Raw genomic sequence first — 17,942 nt, forward strand, 5'->3', positions numbered from 1 at the left:
TCAGCCAGGGAACAAGCAAGTGAACAGTATTCCTCAATGGTTTCTGTTCTGATTCCTGCACTGAGTTCCTGCCTTAGCTGCCTTTGAGGATGGATTGTAACCTATAATATAAAATAATCTATTTCTTCTCCCAAGTTGTTTTTGGTCATGTTTATCACATCAAAAGAAGAGCAAACAAGAACAGAAATTTGTACTGAAAAAGGGGTTGTTTCTGTGATGGAGTTGATCATGTTGTTTGAGGGAGAGTATTGTGAGGATTTTAGAGCTTGGGGCTGGAATGAACATTGGGTGCTTGGTTGCTTTGTAGGAGCTTGAAAAATAATGCTGAGAGAAATACCTGGAGACCTAGCTTGTGAAATTTCAAAGGGAAATTTGAGAGACTCAAAGATTCTATTTGGGGCCATTTATATGCTGTTCAAATTAAGAATTTGTGAAAGAAAACCTGTGTTTAACTGGGACGATGTATGCTCGTCAGCTGGGAATGAAAAATCAACTGTAATTAGTAAGAGATAACATTATTGAGGTAAGTTCTTCTGACAGGTATTTTCTCAGGGTCAGTACACAGATGCTGTGGTCCAAGGAGGCCAAGGCTGCACAAGCTGAAGCAGAACGTGGCAAATAACGTGAAAGAATCTCCCACATAGTACTGGTTTTTTATATATTTGTTTTTATTGAATTTTTGTATATTTCATACAGAACATCTCAATCAGTCTTAATCATCTTTATACCCCTGTACCACCAGCACCCTCCCATAGGCCCCCACTGGAGCCCATATACTCTATCACGCTGGTTAAGGTCAACTGTGTCAAGTCAGTGTCCCAAGACATTCCCCAGTGCAAGTCCCTCCACTGAGTCTAGTCAGCCTATTTAGAGTCCCTTGTTTTAGGAAGATCAGCTCTTCTTCATCTAGCATCAATCAGTTCCCAGTATTTCTTCAGATAAGATCGGGGTCTGCTGTTCATTTCAAGAGTTCTAAGCTGGATTTTTGTCTGCCTGAGTTTGCATGGAACTTGTGTATGCTGACACAATTGCAATAGAATCATATGAGCAGGTTCCCAGGCGCTTGTAGGACTCTGTTTCCATATGGTTCTGTACCTCCTCCCTGGCTCTTACAATTTTTCTGCCCCCTCTTCCTTGATGGTACCTGAGCCTTGGGTGGGTGAAGTTTAATAAAGGAGTCCTGTCCAAGGACCAGAATTCAGCAGCCTCTTGATCTCTACACTTTGACCATTTGTGACTTTTTGTGTTCCTGGACCTCAGCTGCATGAGGGAGCTTCATTAATGAGAACTGAGAGATTCATTAGTGTCCTCTTCTTTACCCCTGTTCTATGTTTCACGGACCTTAGGTGTAGAGGTTGCATTGTAGATGTGTCACTTAGGCCTGGGCAATTGCAATTCATAGGAAATGTCCATGTGTGACCAGTTGTGGTACTTGGTGATAGTCTCTGACTGATGCAAAAAAATTCTTTCTTCTACGAATGCATGAGCTTCTTTGATGAGTGGTGACTAGGTTATTCGGCTGTAAATATAAGGATACCTGTTCTGCACATAGTAAAATATTATATTAGTCTAGGGATATGACAGCCTTGGGGTTTTCTCTAAGATCTATGGCCACTCCAGCCATGTGTATTTGGTTATGTTTACAGTACCACATTTGAGTTTCCTCCCACTGAGTTGGCTTTTAGTCCAATTAATTTGGAAGCTTTTGATTGCCCCCAAGATAAAAGTGCCACTACTGCACCAATGTTGTATTCTATGCTGGTCTTAATGTGGTTATTTCAACTTGACTCTGGTGTTAGACCATTGATTGATGTTTTCCCTTGGCACCTTCATAGCACTCTTCAAAGGTAAGAGAGCTAGCCTTCGGGGGAAGTGGTTTCAGGTCAGTTGCAGCTCTATTGCTCCAAATCCTGTGTCTGAACTATGTTCTGACTTCAGAAGTAGGGTCTTACCTTCAAAGGCTGTGGCAATAGCCTGTGTCATTTTGGAAGTCTCTTGGGCTACTCTGGCCGAAAGCTCAAAGGAAGGTTTCTCTTGTCTGGCACTGCTTCTTGTTATGTATACACATGGACTCATGTAGAGATAAAGCATGTGTAATTTAGGTTGTTGGACTAATACGATTCTTTCTGTTTTTTTTTAAAACAAGCTAGGCATTATTTACCTCTCCTCTCTCTCACACTGTCTAACACTTCTGCCATGATTTGCCCATTTAAAGTGTCCCCATTTTCTCCATTTCTCCCTTGATAATACCAGTCTCCTACAGTCCCACCTTTCTTGAGCTCCTTCTTTCCCTTTATCCCCAAGGTTCTCTGTATAACTTTCCCACCCCATCTCATTTAAAGAACCCAATTTATCCATTCTCCCTTAATAACACCTGTCTCCTACTGTTCTACTCTGTCAGGTACTTTCTTTCTCTTTACCTCCCTGGTTCCTTTTCATTATTCTGGTTCCTGCAGTTATGTCTGGATACATATTCACTTAAAAGGATTTGGTTCTATAATCCACATGTAAGGGAGAACATACATCTTTTGTCTTTCTGAGTCTTTGTTATTCACTTAGCATAACAGTTTCTAGTTCCATTCATTTAACCTGCAAATTTCTTTTCATCTTTCTTTACCACTGATTAGAACTCCATTGTGTAAATGTACCACATTTTCATTATCCACTGGTCAGTTGAGGGACACTTAGGTTGCTTCTATCTCTTAGCTATTGTGTAAAGAGCAGCAACAAACATGGATGTGCAAGTGTCTTTGCAATAGGATGAGTCTTTGGATATATGCCAAGGAGTGATATGACTGGGTCAAATGGTAAGTTCATTTTTGGTTTTCAAAGCATTCTCCACACTCTTTCCCATAGGGGTTGCATGAGTTTGCAATTCCACCAGCATTGGATGAGCATTCCTCTTTCCCCATATCCTCTCCAACATTTGGTATCTTTTGTTCTCTTGATCTTAGCCAGTGTAATTTATTCAAAAAGATAGAAATAGAGGGAAAACTTCCAAATTCCTTCTATGAATCCAGCATCACTCTAATACCAAAACCAGGTAAAGATACAACCAAAAAGGAAAACTATAAACCCATATCTATAATGAATATAGACACAAAAATTCTCAACAAAATACTTGCAAACTGCATACAGACATAGATCAAAAAGATCATCCACCATGATCAAGTTGGTTTTATTCCAGGGATTCAGAGATGGTTCAATAAATGTTACAAGTTATATAAATGGACTCAAAGACAAAAGCCATACTCATCTCAATAGATGCAGAGAAGGCCTTTGACAAAATTCAACATGCATTTATACTCAAAGTCCTAGAAGGAATTAGACTGGAGGGAACATATCTCAACATAATTAAAGCTACATACAGTAAACCCACAGTCAACATCATTCTAAATGGAAAAAAAAACTGGACACATTCTCATTACAATCAGGTACCAGACAAGGCCGTTCACTATCTCTACTCCTTTTTAATATATTGTTTGAAACTCTTGCAAGAGCAATAAGATAAGAGAATGAAAATAAATGAATACTAAGTGGAAAAGAAGAGGTCAAATTATCCCTTTTTGCAGATGATATGATATCTAAGAGAGGCCAAAAATTCCACCAGAAAACTACTAGAAATGATTAATACTTTCAATAAAGTGGCAGGTTATAAAATTAATCTATAAAAATCAGTAGTCTCTCTACATACCAATAACAAGTGATTGGAAAAAGAGTACAAGGAAACACTACCATTCACAATAGCCTCAAAAAATATCTCAGAATAAACCTGGCTAAAGACATTAAAGAGCTCTACAATGAAATTTTTAAATTCTTAAAGAATGATTGAGAAAGACACCAGAAGATGGAAGACCCTCCCATGCTCATGGATTGGAAGAATTAATATTGTGAAAATGACCATCCTACCAAAGGTTATTTATAGAATCAATGCAGTGCCAATCAAAATCCCCATGACATTTTTCACAGAATTGGAAAAAAAATCCTAAGAGTCATATGGAAGCACAAAAGACCTCAGAGAGCCAAAGCAACCCTGAGCACTAGGAACAATGCTGGGGGGATTAGTATACCAGATTTTAAACTATATTACAGCGCTATAGTCATAAAAATAACATGGTACTGGCATAAAAATAGACCCACAGATCAATGGAACAAAATTGAAGACCCAAATATAAATACATGCAATTTCAGCCATCTGATATTTGACAAAGGGGCCAAGAACATTCACTGGAAGAAAGACAGTATGTTCAGCAAATGGTGCTGGCAAAACAGGATCTCCACTTATAGAAGACTAAAACTAGACCCTTATCTTTCAGCTTGCGCAAAAGTCAACTGCAAATGGATCAAAGACCTCAATGTGAAACCTGAAACTCTGAAACTGTTAGAAGAAAACATTGGCAATAACCTAAAGATATAGGTATAAGAAAGGATTTTCTAAATTGGACATCAATTGAACAATTACTCAGGAATTAAGGTCAAGAATCAACAAGTGGGATCCATTCAACTACTTCTGTACATCAAAAGAAACAACCAAGAAAGTGAAGGGAAAACCCACAGAGTGGGGAAAAAAAATCTTCACCAGCAACACATCTGATAGAGGTTTAACATCCAGAATATATAAAGAACTTAAAAAAAGAATCAAAAAAGCAATTAACCCAATTAAAAGATAGGCTAAGGATCTGAACAGTTCTCAAAAGAAGAAATAAAGATGGCTAAGAAACAACTTAAAAGGTGATCGACATCTTTAGTAATTTTGGAAACGCAAATTAAGGACTGGTTTTTACAGCATGGAAGCTATAAGATTGAAGTGGCCATGGAGAGAAGCTGAGGCTTAGCACCATGTGACAGGGTTAGAGTCACTGAAGAGAGGACAGGAGAGGCCAGTGGTGAAGGTACATCATTTTCAGTGGAGACCCCAGCATACTGGAGATACCAGGACCATGAGACCACTACAAGGGCAGCAGCAAGTGTGTGGAGCTGGCCTGAGCCTACAAGACAAGTTGAGTATGCTGTGAATGGTAGCTGTGGAGAGAGTGGAGCTACCCAAGCCTTTGGAGCCCAGAGAATCATGAGTGAGTCCCAGATACAAAACACTGAGCTACAGGATTTCATTTACACTGCTAGATTTTGGATTTTGCTTTTCTCTGATTGTTTTTATGCCATGGCTCTTCCTTTTTTAAAAGAAGAAATATGTAACTTGCCTTTAGTTTACAGGAGTCCAAGGTTAAGAGACTTCCAATTTTTAAAGAAAACTCAGACTTTTAAATCACTGGAATTTGGGGCTGGAGAGATGGCTCAGTGGTTAAGAACACTGGTTGTTCTTGCAGAAGACCCAGTTCAAATCCCACATGGCAGCTAACAACTGTCCCTAACTCCAGTCTTAGGGGCTCCGACAGCCTCTTCTGCTGACCTCCACGGGCATCGCACAACATGGGTGTGCTTACCTACATCCAGACAATACACACATACACATAAAATAAAATAATAAATAAATAAAATTTAAATCACTAGAATTTTTTAAAGGCTATAAGACTTTTAAAGTTATAAATTGCTTTATATCTTGATATTAACATGAGATCTTGTGAACAACAAAAGATTATTGTTTCAACAGTGATGTGCTTATGTGTCAAGTTGACAAGGGGTGGACTTGTGATGGGTAGTCTTTGTTGTCAACTGGACACACCTGGGAAGAGGAAACCTCAACTGAAGAATTTCCTCCATAAGCTTGGTCTGTGGGCCTGTTTATCAGGCATTTCATTGATTGTTAATTGCTATGGGAGGCCTAGCCCAAAGTGGGTAGTACCATCCCTGGCCTCCAGGGATTTACTATACCTATAATAAAAGGTATACTGAATGTAAGCCAGGGAGCAAAGCAGTAAGCAGTGCTCCTCCATGGTTTCAGCTTCAAGCGCCTACCTTGAGTCCCTAGCTTGACTTTCTTTGATGATGGAATGGTGGACTATAACTCATAAGCTAAAATAGATGTCTTTCTCCACAAGTTATTTTTGGTCATTGTATTAGTTACTTTTCTGTTGCTGTATAAAACACCATTACTGAGGCAAATTCTAGAAGGAAGATTTTATTTGGGCTTATGGTTCTAGAGGGATAAGAGTCCATCTTAACAGTGAGGCATGACAGGAGGCAGCCAGAGAAAAGCCGAGTGCTCCTATCTTCAGCCACTCACAGGAAACAAAGGGAAACTGGAAGTGGATTGTGGTGGTTTGAATGAAAATGTCCCCCATAGGCTCCAAGGATTTGGACATTTTGTCCCCAGATGATGGCACTGTTTTAGGAGGTCTTAGAAGGTGTGGCTATCCTGGATGAATCACATCACTAGGAGTGGGCATAGAGAGTTCTTAATCCTTGCCGGATCTCCAGTTGCTCTCTTGCTTCCTGTGCCTGTGTGATGATCTGAGAGCATAGCTTCTGCTGCTCCTGCTCCAACCACCTCCAGCCACCATGCCTCCCTGCCATGATGGACTGTAATTCTGCTGGAACCATAAGCTCAAATAAACTCTTCCTTTTATAAGTTGCTTTGGTTAGTGTTTCTATCACAACAACAGAAAAGTGACTAATGCAGTAATTGGTACCAAAGAGTCAGCTGCTGACTGTGAAGAACCTGACCATGTGGGGTTTTGGAGGAATGTAGAAGACTTTGGAATTTGGGGCTAGAAAAGCAGATGATTGCTGTATGGGCTGTTTAACAAGCCATTCTAGTAAACACCTGGAAGAAAGTAGTGCTGAGAACAATGTAGTTCCAGAGGGAAATAAGGACTTAAATACCACTTGAGATATTTTGGCAAAGAGTCTGGCTGGCATCTGCCCTTGACCTAGAAGCTTGCCTGAGGCTAAGTTGAAAAGCAACGGACTAATTTCTCTGGCAGAAAAAAATTTCAAGACAGCATAACATAGAAATGGTGGTGTGGCTATTAGTGGTGAATATTACATAGATTTACAGTGAAAAAGAGCAAATGGGGCAGAAAGAAATACAGAATGTACAGGATGGATTGAAAAAGAGCACTAGGAAGATTAATGTTGGAGCCCTGGAGGATCCCATTGATAAGGAGATTAAAGTGATTAAGGAGGATCCTAGAGTTTCAGACTTAAACAATAGAGAGAGTGCCTCCAGGGCAAGACCACACCTAGTTAAGCCTCCAACTTGTGAAAGCAAAATGCTGCAGGGACCACTGAAGAGAAGAACCTTTGAAAATGGATAAAGCAGGCTGGAGTCCATCAAAAACTTGCAGTCAATTTTGGCAGTGTCATTCACCTTGTGCTGGCTTTAGAAGCATAAAAGATGCAAGAGTGAAGGGGTCATAAGTTCTTCCTCCAAAGTTTCAGAGAGAAACCAGGCAGCATGCAGCAGGAGTTCTCCTGCATAGAGAAGGCCCTGATAGGCCATTGCGTGAAGCTGTGAAAGTGAAGCCTGGTTGACAATGGAGACCCCAAGAAGTTCATGATGCCAGAGCTGTGAGGCATCTGCCAAGAAGACCTGCATACAGGGAGTGGTACCAGCACAAGAGAGAGATGTGTGTTGCACACAGCAAAGCTAGAGAAGCTGAGCCATCTAAGCCCTTTGGACTTAAAATCCCAGAAGTTGGACATGGAGCTACTGGATTTGGTGTTTGCCCTGCTGGTTTTCAGTCTTGTTTTGGCCCAGTATTTCCTTGCTATCTTCTATTCCTCCCTTTTGAAATGGTAATGTGTATGCAGTTCCACTGTATATTGGGAGTATGTAATTTGTCTTTTGATTTTACAGGGGCTTACAGTTAAGATATTTTGCTGAGCCTCAAAAGAGACTTTGGACTGTGGACTTTTGAATAGTAGTGACATTGATAATGACTATAGGGACTTTTAAAGTTGGACTAAAGGCATTTTGCATTTTATATGGCCATGAGCTTATGGGGGCCAGGGGGTGGAATGTGGTGGTTTGAATAAAAATGTCCCTCATAGGCTCCAAGTATTTGGACATTTTGTTCCCAGATGATGGCACTGTTTTGGGAGGTCTTAGAAGGTGTGGCTGTCCTGGAGGAAGCATGTTACTGGGGGTGGGCTTAGAGAGTTCTTAAGCCTTGCCAGACCTCCAGTCGCTCTCTTGCTTCCTGTGCCTGCGTGATGATGTGAGCTTAGCTTCTGCTATTCTTGCCCCATCCACTTCCAGCCACCATGCCTCCCTGCCATGATGGACTATAAGTCCCCTGGAACTGTAAGCTCAAATAAATTCTTCCTTCTATAAATTGCTTTGGTCAGTGTTTCTATCACAGCAACAGAAAAGTGACTAATACATGGGTTAAGACTATGAATTCTCAAAGCCCTTCCCCAGTGAGATGTGAGCTGCTGTCTCCAGGTAAGTCACACATCCTAAAGGTTCCAATATCCTCCTTAAACAGTGCCACCAACTAGCAGAGTGTTCAAATAGTTGAAAATACTTAAGCCTGTGGAGGTTGCTTCTTATTCAAACCATTATAGTCATGGTGTTTATGTCACAGCAACAGAAAGTAATCAGAAACAAAGATAAATTATAGATTTCCTCAGACATTGTTAGGAAGGATCTTTCATACTGAATCATAAACTAAGGTTGTAGGTGATTTCAGGTGATCTTAATGCTATCCAGATTCTGAGAAGCACGTCTTCTGTAACACTGCTTGAATTCCTTCTTAAAAGATCTGAATCTCATTAATTTGCATATGGGTATAAGCTCTCAGTTACATCTAATCTAGGCACTCAAAGTTTCTTGACAGATGTTTGCAAAGTTACATTAGCTTGAACCAAGAAGTTTAACTGTATTTCTCTCAGACTTCTAGTAAAAACTATGACAAAAAGCCAAATGACATGTTCACCATTGTCAAACACCATTCACAGCAGGAAAAACTTCCCAGGAAAAGGAGAACTGAGAAAAAACGTGCATAACCCTTACCCAAATACAAAATCACAAATGCCTCTCTCCCTCTTTCTAGTTAGCACAGGACGAATGAACTAAGCCACTCCAGAGTGAAGAGGGACAGGTTTAGGCCACTCAACCTTACTAATGGCCCATATTAAATTCACAGTATGCTACAGCCTGGTTGCTCTGTAACTAACAGCAGCCATCCCTGACACATTCCTTCCATTCAAAAGACTGACAATATCATCTTCAGCAAATGGTGCCCTCCACCAACTCTACATTAAGATTTCTTATAATAAATAACATAACAGAGGGTGCTTTTTGGCCAGGTTCTTAATAATTAAAACATTTAAAAATCATAAATTTAAGCTGAAGAAAATGTAGATTTCGTACAAAAAGAATTAGTGACATCTTCACTCTGCTGGTGATAAAAGTATAAATCCTAAAAGATTTTAAAGAAAACTGAGAGAGCTGGAGAGATTGCTCAGAGGTTAAGAACACTGGTTGCTCCTGCAGAGGACCCAGGTTCAAGTCCCAGCACCTACATGGTGTTAACAACCATCTGTAAATTCAGTTCCTAGGGATCTGATCCCCTCTTCGGACCTCCATGAGCATTTCATGGCATAGGCGCACTTACATGCATGCAAGCAATACACTCATACACAAAAAATAAAAAATAATAAAATAAAATAAATTTTTTGGTCTTTTTGAGACAGCGTCTCCCTGTAGCTCCAGCTGTCCTAGAACTCACTATGTAGTCTGGGCTGGCCTTGAGCTCACAGAGATCCACCTGCCTCTGCCTCCAGAGTGCTGGGATTAAAGGTGTGCACCACCATGCCTGGCTAATAAAATATTTTTTTAAGAAAAGGAAAGTGAAAACTAATATTTTAAGAATAATTTTTCTTAGTATGGTGGCTTGTACCCAGAATTTTTGCACTTAGGGAGCTGATATAGGAGGATTGCTGCTAATTTGAGGCTAACCTAGCTTATATAATGAGTTCCAAGCTAGCTTGGGCTATAGAATGCAACCCCACCTTTATCTTACCTCTCTCAGAAAAGAATCATTTGATATATGTACCAGATTTGTGTTATCCATTCATTGGTTGATGGACCTTTAGGCTATTTCCATTATCTGGCTAGTGTGCATAAAACAATAATGAACATGGATAAACCAGTATCTCTGTTGTAGGATAGAGTCCTTTGGAGTTATGTCCAGTAGCGTTATTGCCAGATGATGTGGTAGATATATTTGTAGCTTTTTGAGGAACTGCCACACTGATTTCCATAGTGGCTTCACCGGTTTGCACTCCCACCATTAAATAACCATTCGCCTTTCCCCACATCACCCCCAGCATGTGTTGTCAATTTTTAAAAAAATTCTTAGCCATTCTGACAGGGGTAAGACAAAACCTCAAAGTAGTTCTACTTGCCTTTCCCTGTGACTGCAACCACAAAACTTGCATAAGGTCAAGCCAGCCAAAATCCAAGGATGGACAGGAAAGGAGCTCATGAAGTCATGTCCATAGTTGAGATGTTGGCAATTGATGGGTACCAGTGAAAGAGTAAGTTTTCTTAGGGGATGGGGTCCCTGAAAGACTACCCATGCTCCAGTAGATGGTTCCACATCTGTGTAAATACAGGTAGCAATGTGTGGACTCTGTGCGTGTGTGTGTGTGTGTGTGTGTGTGTGTGTGTGTGTGAGAGAGAGAGAGAGAGAGAGAGAGAGAGAGAGAGAGAGAGAGAGAGAGAGAGAGAGAGAGAGAGAGAGAGATCATAAGTTGGGAGAGACATGTATAAAATTCTCAATAAAAATAAAACAACCATATCTAAATATGTGCCTTAACATAGATAAAATGCATACATATACTTTCTAAAAACGGTTTGGCCCAGACTGTGATTCATTCAACAAATATTTGTGGAGTGGCTATGGGATGCTGACAGGCACTTTCTTTGAATGTGGGGTGTATCAGTCAGTATAGCAAATGAAGTAAGTCCTATGAATATCAAAGCGGTGTTTATAAACCAGTTCTTCAAGAGGAAAAGGCACGACTTCTTGGGTTCACTGGTTGCCATATTCCACTATGGCCAACTTCAAGCTACTGCCTGAGTTGCTAGAAATGATGGGTGCCATCAGGTTTTAAGAACCAGGAAAGCAGGGGAGAGATGAGGACATGACTTAGTCAAGAGTTTGCTGTGGAAGCCTGAGGAATCAACTCAGCACCTATGCAACAGCCAGGCATGGTGGCAAGTGTCTGTAATTCCAGCACTGAGGAGGCAGAGACAGGAGGATCCCTAGGGCTTGTTGACCAGCAACTCCAGCTGAAATAGCAAGGTTCAGTGAAAGACATTGTCTCAAAAATTACAGTGGAGAGTGATTTAAGAAGACACCTGACATCAACCTCCAGACACCAACCTCTGGATCTCCACCCACATGTGCACATATACTACTGAAACACAGGTATAAGAAATCTCTCTCAAAAGTTGGGGGAGGGCAGTCTTTGGACTATGTAGAAATATTGTTTTGAGAGATACTTTTATTGTATATTATATTCTCATAAAGATTTTACAAAGCATTAAGGTCATAAGGAGTCCCAAAGTCAAAACCTATTTAGATTTTCCCAATATTTATTGGGAAAATTTTATTATAGGATCACCCTGCCAGGCTAGGTAAACTTCAAACTTAATAATCAGTTCCTGAAACATAAGAAAGTTCATGTATTGAACTGACAAGGACTTAAATGCAAGCACTTCAGAATCATATGGCAGATAGACAGGAGCCTACCTGATCACAAGAATGCACGTGTCATTCAAAGAGATCACCTGCTGTAAAGCACATGCAGCAGTTGCTCGAGGTGCCACCAGCTTCTACTCACTGGTATTTGCTTTAGTCACCATTTGCGTACCTACCATATTTAGACAATGGCCAAATATTTTATCTTGTTCTATGAATTATGTTAACTCCTTCTTCCCTTCTCCTAAATTCTGCCTGCTCATCTACATAAGACACATTCAGAGGAAGAAAAGGCCTAAATATTAAACTAAATCTGCTATTGTATGTTATAACAACTCGACATAAACAATAGCTTAGAGAGGCTTTGGAAATATTGATTGAACTATTACAGTTGGATCAATAATCTCACCATTTTTTTTCAGACCAGCACAGCTAACTGAGAAATTGTGATAAATCATATATACTTTTACAGCAAACAAAATTATGGTGATACTTGAACATTGATCTTTTGCTTTATATAAAGAAACTGAAATTCAGAGCATTAAACTGTTAGAAAACATCTATCAATGATTTCATATTGCAAGTTTAGAATTTAAATGATTCTGAAAACCATATTCTAACAAATAATGGTTTTTTTCCTCTGAAATTTTAGGAAAATTCCAAAGTTGCAAATCTTTTTATTATTTTTATGTGTATGAGTGTATTGCCTGCATGTATGTTAGTGCACCCATGTGGTGCAATGCCCTCAGAGATCAGAAGAGGATGTCAAATCCCCTGGAACTAGAGTTATTGACAGTTGTTAGTTGCTATGTGGCTACTGAGAACCGAACCTAGGTCCTCTGCAAGAGCAGCCAGTGGAGCCATCTCTCCAGCCCCAAAGTTGCAAATCTTCAGTATATATATATTGTATTTAGTGTATACTATATTTTATGTGGGTAGTACCTACTGTCTGCCACTAGCTTTTCTTTCCATGAATTTACTTACCTGAGGTCAATTGTGTTTGGAAAATAAAAAGCAGTAAATGGGAAATTTCAGAAATAAGCAATCCATGTTTTTTTTTTTTAAAAAAAAAAAAAACATGGTAAAATCTTGTTCAATACTGTTATGACCACCACAGGTGGACACATTATTTTGTCTAACATATCCAAGCTGGGTATGCTACCTGCCTATCAATCATGTAATAGCAGTCTCAAATACCAGACTGATGGTCATGATATCACAGTTCTGATGATTAAATAATCCTTATTTTACTTAATAATGGCCACAAAGCAGAAAAGTAGTGATGCTTTGACTCAGTCAAAGAAAAGCTATAAGTGCTTTCTTTATGTGAAAAATGAAAGTATATAATAAATTTTTAGAGAAAACATTTGGTAACATTTACTGTAGTATATTGCTATTATCGTTCTATTTTATGACACATTACTATTGCTAATCTGTACCTAATTTATACATTATTACTTCACTCAATTTATATATCAGATTTCATCATATGTGTGTACATAGAGTGAGCCTGCAGGATTTGGTATTCTCTATGGTTCCTGGCAGCGACTGGGAGTTTTGAAACATACCCTTAACATGTAAGGAGGGACAACTGAGTGCCACACATCGATTCACTTTATATATAGTTGTATGTATATATATATGTTTATCCATATATACATTCACACCTGAAAATTGCTATGGGATCTGGACTTTTATGAATAATATGGCCATAATATATCCAAGTATGGTTATAAAATATTTCTAAGAATTCAAAAGAGAAATACGTATGGCATACACTTGGTCTCTTCAGACATTTTGATATTATTTATAGAAACTGAAATGATTAAACCTTGCATTCCAGAAAGAAAGATTTCAAAAACAGTCTGGATAAATGCTAAAACTTGATGCTAGATCAAATGATATTTGGGGCTTAATTCAGTATATTTTTACCAAGAACATGCTTTTAAAAAAGGAGTGCCTAACAGGTGAGAAAGACTCCTGTGTGTTAGAAGTTCAGGTTTGTCTGGGGTCAGGAAATAAATATTTGCCATGTGAAGTGAAAGACCCACATAATCCATAGAAATTTGGCTTAATCAACACTGATGAGTTTAATTTGGAGAATGAAATTGCTTACCACTCAAGTAGTTTTGTGAACTTAGAGAACAAATTTGCTACATAGAATAGCATCTACCACGACCTTCATCTTGTCGATGCCAGCCACTTGGTGAAACTTTTCTAAAAGATTTGATTGTGGCCTTCCTACACAGGCTCTTTCTGAGTATGCAATAGCTGAATTTAGGTGAAATATTGCTCTTAAGTTTCTGACCATTTGTTTTTCTTGCAAATGAGAAGTTTGTTATCTGTATCTCCTCTGGTTGCTAGGATAACATCCCCTTAAGGTTGCCAGTACTAATAACAACAGCTGTTATATCTAATTTGCATTTAAATGACATTTATAACAATGTCCTTCAAGACTCAAGATGCTCTTGATGTATTCTCTGTGCTTAAATGCAGTAGTTGTTGCAAGATGTATGTGCAGTCAACAGTGCATCTAAGCGCTGAATCAGTTAATGGATCAGTCACTCTGTGAGGGGTTGCTGATGTACTTGCTACTCTTGAACAGGCACCTTAGATGTAATGTCTAAGCTCCATGCAAAGCCATCATCCTAATAATAATTCAAAATGTTCAAGGGCTCATTCCAGCAAGCCTAGAAATGGCCAAAGTTATTTTATTGAATAAAATGATGTACCAGAAATCCTTGGTCCCTGATCAAGACATGAAGCACATAACTCAAAACATTGCTTTGTAACATTATTTGTGAGTTCATGGTGCTTCAAAATGGCCTGTACAAGCTTCTTAGTATTGTCTATTGGAAACAGTGAAGCTGATGATTTGTGCCTAATCTTGGCATGATCCCCAAAAGACCTCTCCCATTGATGCTGGTAATATAGCAAGAATATTGCTACCCGAGGAACATAAAAATTGTATCCAAAACTTTATTTGCTTCCATTTAGTCTTACATAGGTAGGATAATTAGGGTCCAAATAATCACCAGAATCTGTATACATAGTACTACTTTGGAAGACAGAATTTACTGGAAGGAAATAGATTTATTCAATGACAATGCCGAGGAAAATAGAGAATGATTTTCTGCCTGAGGCTCCATCTTTGGGGTGATCAGGAGTGCAAAGGCTTTTATGGGACATAATGGGCCTTAACAGATGGGAAATACCCTCCCTGGTGAGGTCTTGGTCATTCAGAAATGTGTCTGTCTTACTTTCCCATCCAGAGCTACATAATGGGTTTTCCTCTCCTACAGTTAGCCAGCAAACCAAGGAAGGGCCTCTGAGCAGAAATGCTGAGGGAAGGGGAGGGAGGGTGAGGTACATATGAACCTCTGTTATAATACTGGTAAGTTTGAAGCCTTTGATTTCCTTTTTTTTTTTTTTTTTGATTTTGGTTTTGTCTTTGTTTGAGACAAGGTTTTTCTGTGTATCCCAAACTATCCTAGAATTGCTCTCAAGCCCAGGTTGACTTCAAATGTGTGATCCTTCGGTCTCTGTCTCCAGAGTGCTGGGATTTCAGACATGCCACTAAGCCTAGCCGAGGATGTTTTGATACGAGACAACTTTGGCTATGGTTCAAAGTTGCTGCTATATCGTATCATTTTCTTATAAAAATATTTGGAAAATATTCTACTTTGGATCCAGCTATTGCTGTTTACCAGGTAAACCCCATTTTACTGCCATAAACTCACTCAAAAGCAATACAATGTCTTTTTAGTAATGATATTTACTAATCTTTTCACAGTTATAAATCATATGCTTAGCAAAAAGACTAATGATTACAAACAACATCTAAGAAACAAATTGAAGTTACCCATAATTTTATACCAAGATATAACTATCCTTAATATTTTCCCCAAACTTTCTGTTTGAGTCATAATTTTTTATATTTATTGTATTGTAGGGAGCACATGTGTACCACTGCACAAATACGGAGGTAGAGGACAACCGGCAGGAGTCAGTTCTTTCCTTCCACCAACCATGTGAGTTCCAGGGATCCAACTCAAGTTGGCAGACTTGTTGGCAGGCAGCATTACCTACTGCTTGCTAACAATCTATACCCAAGGCTTATGGAACATAGAACAGGGGTAAAGAAGAGGACACGAATGAATCTCTCAGTTCTCACTAATGAAGTTCCCTCATACAGCTGAGGGCCAGGAACACAAAAAGTCACAAGAGGTCAAAGTGTAGAGATCAAGAGTCTGCTGAATTCTGGTCCCTGGACAGGACTTCATTATTAAACTCCACCCACCCAAGGATCAGGTACCATCAAGGAAAAGGGGGAAGAAAGATTGTAAGAGCCAGGGAGGAGGTGCATGACCATATGGAAACAGAGTCCTACAAGCTCCTGGGAACCGGCTCATATGATTCTATGGCAATGGTGTCAGCATACATAAGTCCCATGCAAACTCAGGCAGACAATAACCCAGTATAGAACTGGGAAACTAAACCACAGACCTCAATCTTATGTGAAGGAATGTTGGCAACTGATTGCCTTGAGGTGAAGAAGAGCTGATCTTCCTAAAAGAAGGGACTCTAAGTAGGCTGACTAGACTCAGTAGATGGCCTTGCATTGGAGAACAGCTGGGTGGGAACACTGACAACTCAGTGGGCCTTAACAGGGATGACAAAGTATATAGACTCCGGGGGAGGGGGCTATGGCAGGATGCCGGTGGGGATGGGAGTATAAAGATGATTGAGATTGTTTGAGATGTTCTTTATGAAATACACAAAAAATTCAAAAATAATTTAAACTCATTTTATTTTATGTGTATGAATGCATTGCCTGTGTGTATGTAAGTGTACCCATGTCATGCAATGCCTGTGGAGTCAGAACTGATCCCCTAGAACTGAAGTTAGACAACATGTGGGTGCTGGGAACCAAACCCGGGTCCTCTGCAAGAGTAGCCAGTGCACTGTCCTTAAGTCCAGTTCCAGGGGATCTGACGCTCTCCACTGACATCCATAGGTATTGCAAAACATGGGTGCATTTACATACGGACAGACAATACACTCATACAAATAAAATAATAAAGATAATAAACATTTTTTTAAAAAAAGAAGCCACAGTCCAAGAGCAATTAGAGAGAGCAGCTACTAAGGAAAACTGAAATTCATACCATATACAATTAGAGCTGCAGACTTCAGTCCACAGAGAAGAGAGGCAAATAAATGATAGAGAAGTAGACAGAAAGAGTTTCTTGGGCTGGGGATGTAGCTCAAATGGTAGAGCATTTGCCTAGTATGCATAAAACTTTGGGTGCAACTCTCAACACCACATAAACTGAGCATGGTAAGTACATGCTCATAATCTCTCTAAGGCTCAGGGATCATCACAGAGGAGGGGTAGTAAGAGGTAAGAGCTGGATGACAGGGAGAAGGACTGTAAACTGCTGTCTTCTGGCCATGGCACAGCTAGTGCAGTCATAATCTTACAGCAGCAGTGGGTACCTGCAATGAGCCTGCTCAAGACTGGGGCAATCAACAGTCAATCGCCAATCAGGGAGGGGCTTACAGAGGGGCTACCCACCCCTGATAAACTATTAGTTAGTGATAGATTCTGGGAGAGGGATAGTTGTGTAACCTACTGAGGAGCTCACCAGTCTCCAGTGGATGGTTCTTAACCAATGGTAGCACAGATTACCCTGATTAAACTTAGTGGGTCTCAAACAAACAAACAAAAAACAACAACAACAAAGTCATGAATGTGGGAAGGGAAGGAAAGTAATAGGAGTGGGAGGGGAATTAGTGAAAAGGGGTTAAAATAATGAGAATACACTTTACACCTGTATAAAATTATCAAAGAACAAACTCAATAAAAATTATAAAAATGTATAATATAAAGAGTTGATATAAAGATTAGTAGATACACATTAATAGATATTTTGTGCATAGTTAATAGATTTCCTTTCAAATTCTATATATAGGTCATTTCTGTTATACACAAAGCCAAATTTTTTAAATCTTAAGTCATCAAAAGTGATGGCTTATGGTCTTATATTTGTCATAAATGCATCTATATATTCACAATGAACTGTTACAAGGAAAACAGATGATGGACTACATAGCTAGATACAGAGAGCTATGTTACTGGGTAGACAGATGACAGATAGATAGATGATGATAGATTAGATAGATAGAAGATAGATAGATAGATAGATAGATAGATAGATAGATAGATGATAGATAGAAGATAGATAGATGATAGATAGATAGATAGATAGATAGATAGATAGATAGATAGATAGATGGATGGATGGATTAATGGATGGATAGATA

This window comes from Nannospalax galili, unplaced genomic scaffold, assembly GCF_000622305.1.
Source record: "Nannospalax galili isolate Female #2095 unplaced genomic scaffold, S.galili_v1.0 scaffold50, whole genome shotgun sequence".
Taxonomy (NCBI): Eukaryota; Metazoa; Chordata; class Mammalia; order Rodentia; family Spalacidae; genus Nannospalax; species Nannospalax galili.